Source organism: Arachis ipaensis, chromosome B3 (assembly GCF_059453495.1).
Source record: "Arachis ipaensis isolate K30076 ecotype BB chromosome B3, ASM5945349v1, whole genome shotgun sequence".
NCBI lineage: Eukaryota > Viridiplantae > Streptophyta > Magnoliopsida > Fabales > Fabaceae > Arachis > Arachis ipaensis.
Genome location: NC_142438.1, coordinates 25,653,331 through 25,666,432, shown reverse-complemented (window position 1 = coordinate 25,666,432; position 13,102 = coordinate 25,653,331). Strand labels below are relative to the sequence as shown.

The 13,102-nt window shown below is 38.7% G+C and overlaps 1 non-coding gene across 1 annotated transcript; it reads right to left on the bottom strand.

Annotated features, from left to right (window-relative positions):
- Window positions 1–1,277: 1,277 nt before the first annotated feature.
- LOC148570104 (small nucleolar RNA R71) lies at window positions 1,278–1,385 on the bottom strand. Its single transcript, XR_015908983.1, has one exon. It is a non-coding gene; the product is annotated as a small nucleolar RNA R71 (small nucleolar RNA).
- Between the last annotated feature and the right edge of the window lie 11,717 nt (window positions 1,386–13,102).

Sequence of the window (13,102 nt, the reverse complement as noted above, 5' to 3'; positions counted from 1 at the left end):
AAATTAATTTTCAAAATCTTTTTCTTATTTCTATTTCAAATTTTCAAAATTAATGCTAACAATTAATGTGATTGATTCAAAAATTTTAAGTTTGTTACTTGCCTAGTAAGAAAGGTTCAACCTTTAAACTCTAGAACCATATCTTTTTAGTTTCTTGTTAGTCAAGTAATCAACTTTGATTTCAAAATCAAATCTTTTTAAATTTCTTTTTCAAATCTTTCTCAAAATAAATTTCAATCACACATTTTTCAAAATCAATTTCAAAATCTTTTCTAACTTCTTTTCTAATCTCTTATCTTTTTTAAATTGATTTTCAAATCTTTTTTTCAATCAATCTTACCTTTTTGTTTCAATCATATCTTTTTCAAAACTACCTAACTAATTCTCTCTCTAATTTTCGAAAATCCCTTCCCTCTTTTTCAAAAAAAAAAATTCCTTTTTAATTAATTAATTATTTTAAAAATTTAATTTAATTTGATTTCAATTTTAATTTTCAAAATTTAACTTTAAATTTTAATTTTGATTTAATTAATTTTCGAAATTCCCTCTCTCTCATCTCCTTCTAATTATTTATTTATTTATTTATTTACTAACACTTCTCTTCATCTCAAAATTCAAACCCTCTCTTCCTCTTGGTGTTCGAATTTCTCTTCTTTTATTCTTATCTTATTCTACTCACATAAAGAAATCTCTATACTGTGACATAGAGGATTCCATATTTTCTTTTCTGTTTTCTTCTTTTTCATATGAGCAGGAACAAGGATAAGAACATTCTTGTTGAGGCTGATCCTGAACCTGAAAGGACTCTAAAGAGGAAGCTAAGGGAAGCTAAAGCACAACTCTCTGGAGAAAATCTGACTGAAAATTTCGAAAAAGAAGGAAGCATGGCCGAAAATAATAACAATGCAAGGAAGATGCTTGGTGACTTTACTGCACCAAATTCCAATTTACATGGAAGAAGCATCTCAATTCCTGCCATTGGGGCAAACAACTTTGAGCTTAAACCTCAATTAGTTTCTCTGATGCAACAGAACTGCAAGTTTCATGGACTTCCATCTGAAGATCCTTTTCAGTTCTTAACTGAATTCTTGCAGATCTGTAATACTGTTAAGACCAATGGGGTTGATCCCGAGGTCTACAGGCTTATGCTTTTCCCGTTTGCTGTAAGAGACAGAGCTAGAGTATGGTTGGACTCTCAACCTAAAGATAGCCTGAACTCTTGGGATAAGCTAGTCACGGCTTTCTTAGCCAAGTTCTTTCCTTCTCAAAAGCTTAGTAAGCTTAGAGTGGATGTTCAGACCTTCAAACAGAAGGAAGGTGAATCCCTCTATGAAGCTTGGGAGAGATACAAGGAACTGACCAAAAAGTGTCCTTCTGACATGCTTTTAGAATGGACCATCCTGGATATATTCTATGATGGTCTTTCTGAATTATCTAAAATGTCATTGGACCATTCTACAGGTGGATCCATCCACCTAAAGAAAACGCCTGCAGAAGCTCAAGAACTCATAGACATGGTTGCAAATAACTAATTTATGTACACTTCTGAAAGGAATCCTGTGAGTAATGGGACGCCTATGAGGAAGAGAGTTCTTGAAATTGATACTCTGAATGCCATATTGGCTCAGAATAAACTATTGACTCAGCAAGTCAATATGATCTCTCAGAGTCTGAATGGATTGAAGGAATCATCCAACAGTACTAAAGAGGCATCTTCTGAAGAAGAAGCTTATGATCCTGAGAACCCTGCAATAGCAGAGGTGAATTACATGGGTGAACCCTATGGAAACACCTATAATCCCTCATGGAGGAATCATCTAAATTTCTCATGGAAGGATCAACAAAAGCCTCAACAAGGCTTTAATAATGGTGGAAGAAACAGGTTTAGCAATAGCAAGCCTTTTCCATCTTCCACTCAGCAACAGACAGAGAATTCTGAGCAGAATCCATCTAGCTTAGTAAATATAGTCTCTGATCTATCTCAGGCCACTTTAAGTTTCATGAATGAAACAAGGTCCTTCATTAAAAATTTAGAGGCACAAGTAGGCCAGCTGAGTAAAAGGGTCACTGAAACCCCTCCTAGTACTCTCCCAAGCAATATAGAAGAGAATCCAAAAAGAGAGTGCAAGGCCATTGATTTAACCAACATGGCCGAACTTACAAGGGAGGGAGAGGACGTGAATCCCAGTGAGGAAGACCTCCTGGGACGTCCAGTGATCAATAAGGAGTTTCCCTCTGAGGAACCAAAGGAATCTGAGACTCATCTAGAGACCATAGAGATTCCATTGAACCTCCTTATGCCATTCATGAGCTCTGATGAGTATTCTTCTTCTGAAGAGAATGAAGATGTTACTGAAGAGCAAGTTGCCAAGTACCTTGGTGCAATCATAAAGCTGAATGCCAAATTATTTGGTAATGAGACTTGGGAAGATGAACCCCCCTTGCTCACCAATGAACTGAGTGATCTAGATCAACTGAAATTGCCTCAGAAGAAACAGGATCCTGGAAAGTTCTTAATACCTTGTACCATAGGCACCATGACCTTTGAGAAGGCTCTATGTAACCTCAGATCAGGGATAAACCTCATGCCACTCTCTGTAATGGAGAAATTGGGAATCTTTGAGGTGCAAGCTGCCAGAATCTCATTAGAGATGGCAGACAACTCCAAAAAACAGGCTTATGGACAAGTAGAGGATGTGCTAGTAAAGGTTGAAGGTCTTTACATCCCTGCTGATTTCATAATCCTGGACACTGGGAAGGATAAAGATGAATCCATCATCCTTGGAAGACCCTTCCTAGCCACGCAAGAGCTGTGATTGATGTGGACAGAGAAGAATTGATCCTTCAGCTGAATGAGGACAACCTTGTGTTTAAAACTCAAGGATCTCCTTCTGTAACCGTGGAGAGGAAGCATGAAAAGCTTCTCTCACTGCAGAGTCAACCAAAGCCCCCACAGTCAAACTCTAAGTTTGGTGTTGAACCCCCACATTCAAACTCTAAGTTTGGTGTTGGGAGGTTCCAACCTTGCTCTGATTATCTGTGAGGCTCCATGAGAGCTCACTGTCAAGCTATTGACATTAAAGAAGCGCTTGTTGGGAGGCAACCCAATGTTATCTAAATTATATTTATTTATTTTCTATTGTTATTTTATGTTTTCTTTAGGTTGATGATCATGTGGAGTCACAAAAACTACTGAAAAATAAAAAACAAAATGAAAAACAGCATTAAGAATAGCACAACCTGGAGGAGAGCAGTCTGGCATTTAACGCCAGAAACAGGCACCAAGCTGGTGTTTAACGCCAGAAACAAGCATCTACCTGGCGTTAAACGGCAGAAACAAGCTATATTTGGGCGTTTAACGCCAGAAACAGGCAGCAGTCTGGTGTTAAACGCCAGGATTGCACAGCAAGGGCGTTTTACACGCCTAATTGGAGCAGAGATGTTAAGTCCTTGACCCCACTTGATTTGTGGACCCCACAGGATCCACTCAGGATCTGTAGACCCCACAGGATCCCCACATATTCTTCTCTCTTCTTCACACCTTTTCATAATCCTCTTCCCCAAATACCCTTCACCAATCACCTCCATACCTCTTCCAAAACCATCATACAACCCATCTACACCCACCCACTCATATTCTAAACATCACTCCTTCCTTCTCACACATCACACCCCCTTGGCCGAATTCACATATCTCCCTCCATCTCCTCCATTTTCTTCTTCTTCTACTCACTTCTTTCTTCTTTTGCTCGGGGACGAGCAAACATTTTAAGTTTGGTGTGGTAAAAGTATAGCTTTTTATTTTTCCATAACCATTAATGGCATCTAAGGCCAGAGAAACCTCTAGAAAGAGGAAAGGGAAGGCAATTGCTTCCACCTCTGAGTCATGGGAGATGGAGAGATTCATCTCAATAGTCCATCAAGACCACTTCTATGAAGTTGTGGCCAAGAAGAAAGTGATCCCTGAGGTTCTTTTCAAGCTCAAAAGGAATGAGTATCCGGAGATCCGACTTGAGATTCAAAGAAGAGGTTGGGAAGTTCTCACCAACCCCATTCAACAAGTCGGGATCCTAATGGTTCAAGAGTTCTATGCAAACGCATGGATCACAAGGAACCATGATCAAAATGTGAACCCGAATCCAAAGCATTGGCTTACCATGGTTTGGGGGAAATATTTAGATTTCAGTCCGGAAAATGTAAGGCTGGCGTTCAACTTGCCAATGACAGAAGAGAACGCACACCCCTACACAAGAAGGGTCAACTTTGATCAAAGGTTGGACCAAGTCCTCATAGACATATGTGAGGAAGGAGCTCAATGGAAAATTGACTCAAGAGGCAAGCCGGTTCAATTAAGAAGGCACGACCTCAAACCAATGGCTAGGGGATGGCTAGAGTTCATTCAATGCTCAATCATTCCTACTAGTAACCGGTCTGAAGTTACTATAGACCGGGCCATCATGATCCATAGTATCATGATTGGAGAGGAGGTGGAAGTTCATGAGATTATACCTTAAGAACTTTACAAGGTGGCTGACAAGTCCTTCACTTGGGCAAGGTTAGCCTTTCCTCACCTCATATGCCACCTCTGCAATTCAGCTGGAATTGACATAGAGGGAGATATCCTCATTGAAGAGGACAGGCCCATCACTAAGAAAAGGATGGAGCAAACAAGAGATCATGGACCTCAACATGATAATGAGGAGATTCCTCACCATGAAATCCTTGAGATGCCTCAAGGGATGCACTTCCCTCCACAAAACTATTGGGAACAAATCAACACTGCCCTAGGAGAATTAAGCTCCAACATGGGACAACTAAGGGTGGAGCATCAAAAGCACTCCATCATCCTCCATGAAATTAGAGAAGATCAAAGAGCTATGAGGGAGGAGCAAGAAAGACAAGGAAGAGACATAGAGGAGCTCAAGAGCACCATTGGTTCTTCAAGAAGAGGAAGATGCCACCCTCACTAAGGTGGACTCATTTCTTAATCTCCTTGTTTATTTATTTTCCTGTTTTTCGATTTTTGAGCTTTATGTTTATTTATATTTGTGTCTTATTACATGATCATTAGTGTCTAAGTGTCTATGCCTTAAAGTTATGAATATGAATCCATCACCTCTCTTAAATGAAAAATGTTCTAAAAATAAAAGAACAAGAAGTACATGGTTTCGAATTCATCCTTGAAACTAGTTTAATTATTTTGTGTGGTGGCAATACTTTTTGTTTTCTGAATGAATGCTTGAACAGTGCATATGTCTTTTGAAGTTGTTGTTCATGAATGTTAAATATATTGGCTCTTGAAGAATAAGGAAAAAGGAGAAATGTTATTTGATAATCTGAAAAATCATAAAAATGATTCTTGAAGCAAGAAAAAGTAGTGAATACAAAAGCTTGCAGAAAAAAAAAAGAAAATAAAGGCGAAAAAAAATAGAAAAAGAAAAAGCAAGCAGAAAAAGCCAAAAGCTCTTTAAACCAAAAGGCAAGAGCAAAAAGCCAATAGCCCTTAAAACCAAAAGGCAAGGGTAATAAAAAGGATCCAAGGCTTTGAGCATCAGTGGATAGGAGGATCTAAAGGAATAAAATCCTGGCCTAAGCGGGTAAACCAAGCTGTCCCTAACCATGTGCTTGTGGCGTGAAGGTGTCAAGTGGAAACTTGAGACTGAGCGGTTAAAGTCATGGTCCAAAGCAAAAACAGAGTGTGCTTAAGAACCCTGGACACCTCTAATTGGGGACTTTAGCAAAGCTGAGTCACAATCTGAAAAGGTTCACCCAGTTATGTGTCTATGGCATTTATATATCCAGTGGTAATACTGGAAAACAAAGTGCTTAGGGCCATGGCCAAGACTCATAAAGTAGCTGTGTTCAAGAATCAACATACTGAATTAGGAGAATTAATAACACTATCTGAATTCTAAGTTCCTATAGATGCCAATCATTCTGAACCTCAATGGATAAAGTGAGATGCCAAAACTATTCAAGAGGCAAAAAGCTACAAGTCCCGCTCATCTGATTGGAGCTAAGTTTCATTGATATTTTGGAATTTATAGTATATTCTCTTATTTTTATCCTATTTGATTTTTAGTTGCTTGGGGACAAGCAACAATTTAAGTTTGGTGTTGTGATGAGCGGATAATTTATACGCTTTTTGGCATTGTTTTTACATAGTTTTTAGTATGATTTAGTTAGTTTTTAGTATATTTTTATTAGTTTTTAATTAAAATTCAAATTTCTGGACTTTACTATGAGTTTGTGTGTTTTTCTGTGATTTCAGGTATTTTCTGGCTGAAATTGAGGGACTTGAGCAAAAATCAGATTCAGAGGTTGAAGGACTGTAGATGTTGTTGGATTCTGACCTCCCTGCACTCAAAGTAGATTTTCTGGAGCTACAGAACTCCAAATGGCGCGCTCTCAATTGCGTTGGAAAGTAGACATCCAGGGCTTTCCAGCAATATATAATAGTTCATACTTTGCCCGAGTTTAGATGACGCAAACTGGCGTTCAACATCAGTTCCATGATGCATTCTGGAGTTAAATGCCAGAAACTGGTTGCAAAGTGGAGTTAAACACCAGAAACAGGTTACAAACTGGCGTTCAACTCCAAGAGAAGCCTCTACACGTGTAAAGCTCAATGCTCAGCCCAAGCACATACCAAGTGGGCTCCAGAAGTGGATTTCTGCATCATTTACTCATTTCTGTAAACCCTAGTAACTAGTTTAGTATAAATAGGACTTTTTACTATTGTATTTACATCTTTGGATATCTTTGGATTATCTTTAGTTTCATCTTTAGATCACGTTTGGGGGCTGGCCATTCGGCCATGCCTGAATCTTCATCACTTATGTATTTTCAACGGTAGAGTTTCTACACACCATAGATTAAGGTATGGAGCTCTGCTGTTCCTCATGAATTAATACAAAGTACTACTGTTTTTCTATTCAATTCAAGCTTATTCCTATTCTAAGATATCCATTTGCACCCAAGAACATGATGAATGTGATGATTATGTGACGCTCATCATCATTTTCACTTATGAACGCGTGCCTGACAAACACTTCCGTTCTACATGCAAACAAGCTAGAATGAATATCTCTTAGATATCTAATACAGGGGACCGAGTCTGAGATATTAGAATCTTCGTGGTATAAGTTAGAACCCATGGATGGCCATTCTTGAGATCCGGAAAGTCTAAACCTTGTCTATGGTATTCCGAGTAGGATCTGGGAACGGATGGCTGTGACGAGCTTCAAACTCGCGAGTGCTGGGCGTAGTGACAGACGCAAAAGGATAATAAATCCTATTCCAGTATGGTCGAGAACCGACAGATGATTAGCCATGCAGTGATAGCGCATTGGACCATTTTCACAGAGAGGATGGGATGTAGCCATTGACAACGGTGATGCCCTACATAAAGCTAGCCATGGAAAGGAGTAGGAATGGTTGGATAAAGACAGCAGGAAAGCAGAGGTTCAGAGGAACGAAAGCATCTCTATACGCTTATCTAAAATTCTCACTAATGAATTACATAAGTATCTCTATCCTAGTTTATGTTTTATTTATCTTTTAATTATTAAAATTCTATATCCATTTGAATCCGCCTGACTGAGATTTACAAGGTGACCATAGCTTGCTTCAAGCCGACAATCTTCGTGGGATCGACCCTTACTCATGTAAGGTTTATTACTTGGACGACCCAGTACACTTGCTGGTCAGTTGTGCAAAGTTGTGACAAAGAATTAAGATTATGAACGTGCGTATAAAGTTTTCAGCGCCGTTACCAAGGAATGGAACTGTCACGATTTCTGCGCACCATGGGCTCTCATGGAGCCTCACAGATGTTCAGAGCAATGTTGGAACCTCCCAACATCAAACTTAGAGTTTGAATGTGGGGGTTCAACACCAAACTTAAGGTTTGGTTGTGGCCTCCCAACACCAAACTTAGAGTTTGACTGTGGGGGATCTGTTTGACTCTGTATTGAGAGAAGCTCTTCATGCTTCCTCTCCATGGTTACAGAGGGATATCCTTGAGCTTTAAACACAAGGGAGTCTTCATTCACTTGAATGATCAATTCTCCTCTGTCAACATCAATCACAGCTTTTGCTGTGGCTAGGAAGGGTCTGCCAAGGATGATGAATTCATTCATACACTTCCCAATCTCTAGGATTATGAAATCCGCAGGGATGTAGTAGCCTTCAACCTTTACCAAGACATCCTCTACAAGTCCATAAGCCTATTTCTTTGAATTGTCTACCATCTCCAGTGAGATTCTTGCAGCTTGTACCTCAATGATCCCTAGCTTCTCCATTACAGAGAGAGGCATGAGGTTTATGCTTGATCCTAGGTCACACAGAGCCTTCTCAAAGGTCATGGTGCCTATGGCACAAGGTATTGAGAACTTTCCAGGATCTTGTCTCTTCAGAGGTAATCTCTGCCTAGTCAAGTCATCCAGTTCTTTGATGAGCAAGGGGGATTCATCCTCCCAAGTCTCATTACCAAATAACTTGGCATTTAGCTTCATGATTGCTCCAAGATACTTAGCAACTTGCTCTTTAGTAACATCTTCATCCTCTTCAGAGGAAGAATACTCATCAGAGCTCATGAATGGCAGGAGTAAATTCAATGGAATCTCTATGGTCTCAGTGTGAGCCTTAGATTCCCATGGTTCCTCATTAGGGAACTCCATAGAGGCCAGTGGACGTCCATTGAGGTCTTCCTCAGTGGCGATCACGGCCTCTTCCTCCTCTCCAGGTTCGGCCGTGTGGGCTATGGTGATGGCCTTGCACTCTCCTTTTGGATTCTCTTCTGTATTACTTGGAAGAGTACTAGGAGGGAGTTCAGTAATTTTCTTACTCAGCTGACCCACTTGTGCCTCTAAAGTTCTAATGGAGGACCTTGTTTTAGTCATGAAACTTTGAGTGGTTTTAATTAGATCAGAGACTATAGTTGCTAAGTCAGAGTAGCTCTGCTTAGAATCCTCTGCCTGTTGCTGAGAAGATGATGGAAAAGGCTTGCTATTGCTAAACCTGTTTCTTCCACTATCATTGTTGTTGAAACCTTGTTGAGGTCTCTGTCGATCCTTCCATGAGAGATTTGGATGATTTCTCCATGAAGGATTATAGGTGTTTCCATAGGATTCTCCCATGTAATTCACCTCTTCCATTACAGAGTTCTCAGGGTCATAAGCTTCTTCTTCAGAGGAAGCTTCTTTAGTACTACCTGTTGCTACTTGTATTCCAGACAGACTCTGAGAAATCATATTGACTTGTTGAGTCAATATTTTGTTCTGAGCTAGTATGACATTCAGAGTATCAATTTTAAGAACTCCTTTCTTCTGATTTGTCCCATTATTCACAGGATTCTTTTCAAAAGTGTACATGAATTGGTTGTTTGCAACCATCTCAATGAGTTCCTGAGCTTCTGCAGGCGTCTTCTTCAGATGAAGAGATCCTCCAGCAGAGCTGTCCAATGACATCTTGGACAGTTCAGACAGACCATCATAGAATATACCTATGATGCTCCATTCTGAAAGCATGTCAGAAGGAAACCTTCTGATCAATTGCTTGTATCTTTCTCAAGCTTCATAGAGGGATTCACCTTCCTTCTGCCTGAAGGTTTGGACTTTCACTCTAAGCTTACTCAATTTTTGAGGTGGAAATAACTTTGCCAAGAAGGCATTAACTAGCTTTTCCCAAGAGTTCAGGCTTTCTTTAGGTTGTGAGTCCAACCATGTCCTAGCTCTGTCTCTTACAGCAAAAGGGAAGAGCATAAGTTTGTAGGCCTCAGGATCAACCTCATTGGTCTTGACAGTGTCATAGATTTGTAGGCCTCAGGATCTTCCAATGGAAGTCTATGAAACTTGCAATTCTGTTGCATTAGAGAAACTAATTGAGGCTTAAGCTCAAAGTTATTTGCTCCAATGGCAGGGATTGATGAGGATCTTAGTTGGCATTGTTGTTTTCGGCTGCCATGGCTTTTTCCTCCTTGAAGAGCTCTGTTAGGCCCTCTAGAGAGAGTTGTGCTTTAGCTTCTCTTAGCTTTCTCTTCAAGGTCCTTTCAGGTTCAGGATCAGCTTTAACAAGGATGCCTTTGTCTTTCCTCTTGCTCATATGAAAGAGAAGAGAACAAGAAAGTATGGAATCCTCTATGTTACAGTATAGAGATTCCTTGAGGTGTTAGAGGAAAAGAAGAATAGAAGGAGAAGGTAGAAAGAGAAGAATTAGAACTTATCAAGAGGGATAGAGTTTGAATTGTTGATAGTGGAGGAGTGTTAGTCCTTAAATAGAAGGATGTGAGAAGAGGGGAAGAATTTTCGAAATTAAAGTAAAAGATTTTGAAATAATTAAAAGAAATTTTTAAAATTTGGTAAAGGTTTTTCGAAAATTAAGATTGGGAAAGAAATTAAGTGATTTTTGAAAAAGATTTTGAAATTAGAAATAAAAAAGATATGATTGAAACTTAATTTTGAAAAAGATGTGATTGAAAAGATATGATTGAGAAGATATGATTGAAAATCAAATTAAAAAGAGAAAGTTTTAAAATTAAAGTTGATTACTTGACTAACAAGAAATTAGAAGATATGATTCTAGAATTAAAACTTTTGATTCTTTCTTAATAGGCAAGTAACAACTAGAAAATCTTGAATTAAATTATTAATTGTAGCAATGATTTTCGAAAATAGTAATAAATAAAAAAATTGAAAAGAAATTGATTTTGAAAAGATATGATTGAAAAGATATGATTTGAAAAAGATTTGATTTTGAAAAATTATGAAGATTTGAAAAAAATTTTGGATTAAAAACAAAATCTTCCCTCTAGTGTCATCCTGGCGTTAAACGCCCAGAATGACATCCATTCTGGCGTTTAACGCCCAAAATGCTACCTTTTTGGGCGTTAAACGCCCAGCCAGGTACCCTGGCTGGCGTTTAAACGCCAGTTTTCCTTCTTCACTCGGCGTTTTGAACGCCCAGCTTTTTCTATTTAATTCCTCTGCTGAATGTTCTGAATCTTCAATTCTCTATATTATTGACTTGAAAAGACACAATTTTGAAAATATTTTTGAATTTTAAATGATGAGAAACAATAAAAATGCAACTAAGATCAAATAAACAATGCATGCAAGACACCAAACTTAAAAATTAGACACTAGACTCAAACAAGAGACATAAAAATATTTTCGATTTTATGATTTTATAAATTTTTTTTTGTGATTTTTTGAAAATTATATTGAAAAGAGAATAAAGAGATTCAAAACTTTTAATAAGAATTCCAGGAATCATGCAATGTTAGTCTAAAGCTTCAGTCTAAAAAGATTAGACATGGCTAGCCAAGTTTCAGCAAGACATTACATTCAGCAGCTAAATTGATGAGAATCAATCAGCTTCTGTGGTGATAAGAACATCACCTTGAAACTCTAGAATTCATTCTTAAAAATTCTGAAAAATAAAAAGAAAAGTACCTAATCTAAGCAACAAGATGAACCGTCAGTTGTCCAAACTCGAACAGTCCCCGACAATGGCGCCAAAAACTTGGTGCACGAAACTGTGATCATCAACAATGACGCCAAAGACTTGGAGCTCTCAAACGTAAATCACACTTTGTCACAATTCCGCACAACTAACAAGCAAGTGCACTGGGTCGTCCAAATAATACCTTACGTGAGTAAGGGTCAATCCCACGGAGATTGTCGGCTTGAAGCAAGCTATGGTCATCTTGTAAATATCAGTCAGGTGGATTCAAATGGTTATGGAGGATTGATAATTAAAAGATGAATAAAACATAAAATAAGATAAAGATAGAGATACTTATGTAATTCATTGGTAGGAATTTCAGATAAGTGTATGAAGATGCTTTGTTCCTCTTGAACCTCTGCTTTCCTATTGCCTTCTTCCAATCATTCATACTCCCTTCCATGGCAAGCTTTATGTTGGGTATCACCGTTGTCAATGGCTACTTCCTGTCCTCTCAGTGAAAATGTTCTACGCACGCTGTCACCGCACGGCTAATCATCTGTCGGTTCTCGATCATGTTGGAATAGGATCCATTGATCCTTTTGCGTTTATCACACGCCCAAAAATCGCGAGTTTGAAGCTCGTCACAGTCATCCCTTCCCATATCCTACTCAGAATACCACAGACAAGGTTTAGACGTTCCGGATCTCAGGAATGGCCGCCAATAATTCTAGCCTATACCACGAAGGTTCTAATCTTAGATTAGAAACCCAAGAGATACAAATTCAAGCTTGTTTGCATGTAGAACGGAAGTGGTTGTCAGTCACGCGTTCATAGGTGAGAATGGTGATGAGTGTCACATAATCATCACATTCATCATGTTCTTGGGTGCGAATGAATATCTTGGAGAAGAAATAGACTTGAGTTGAATAGAAAAACAATAGTACTTTGCATTAATTCATGAAGAACAGCAGAGCTCCACACCTTAATCTATGGTGTGTAGAAACTCCACCGTTGAAAATAAAAAAGTAATAAAGGTGTTCATTGGCTTCGGCCCCAGAGGGGGAACCAGAAGAACCAAGATGAAAATACAATAGCAAAAGGTCCTATTTATAGAAAACTAGTAGCCTAGGGTTACAGAAATAGGTAATTAATGCAAAAATCTTCTTCCGGGCCCACTTGGTGTGTGCTTGGGCTGAGCATTGTAGCTTCCATGTGTAGATACTTTTCTTGGAGTTAAATGCCAGCTTTTGTGCCAGTTTGGGCGTTTAACTCCAGCTTTTGTGCCAGTTCTGGCGTTAAACGCCAGAATTCTTAAGCTGACTTGGAACGCCTATTTGGGCCATCAAATCTTGGGCAAAGTATGGATTATTATATATTTCTGAAAAGCCAAGGATGTCTACTTTCCAACGCAATTGAGAGCGCGCTAATTGGGCTTCTGTAGCTCCAGAAAATCCACTTCGAATGCAGGGAGGTCAGAATCCAACAGCATCTGCAGTCCTTTTTCAGCCTCTGAATCAAATTGTTGCTTAGGTCCCTCAATTTCAGCCAGAAAATATCTGAAATCATAGAAAAACACACAAACTCATAGTAAAATCCAGAAAAGTGATTTTTAAATAAAAACTAATAAAAACATAATAAAAACTAACTAAAATAT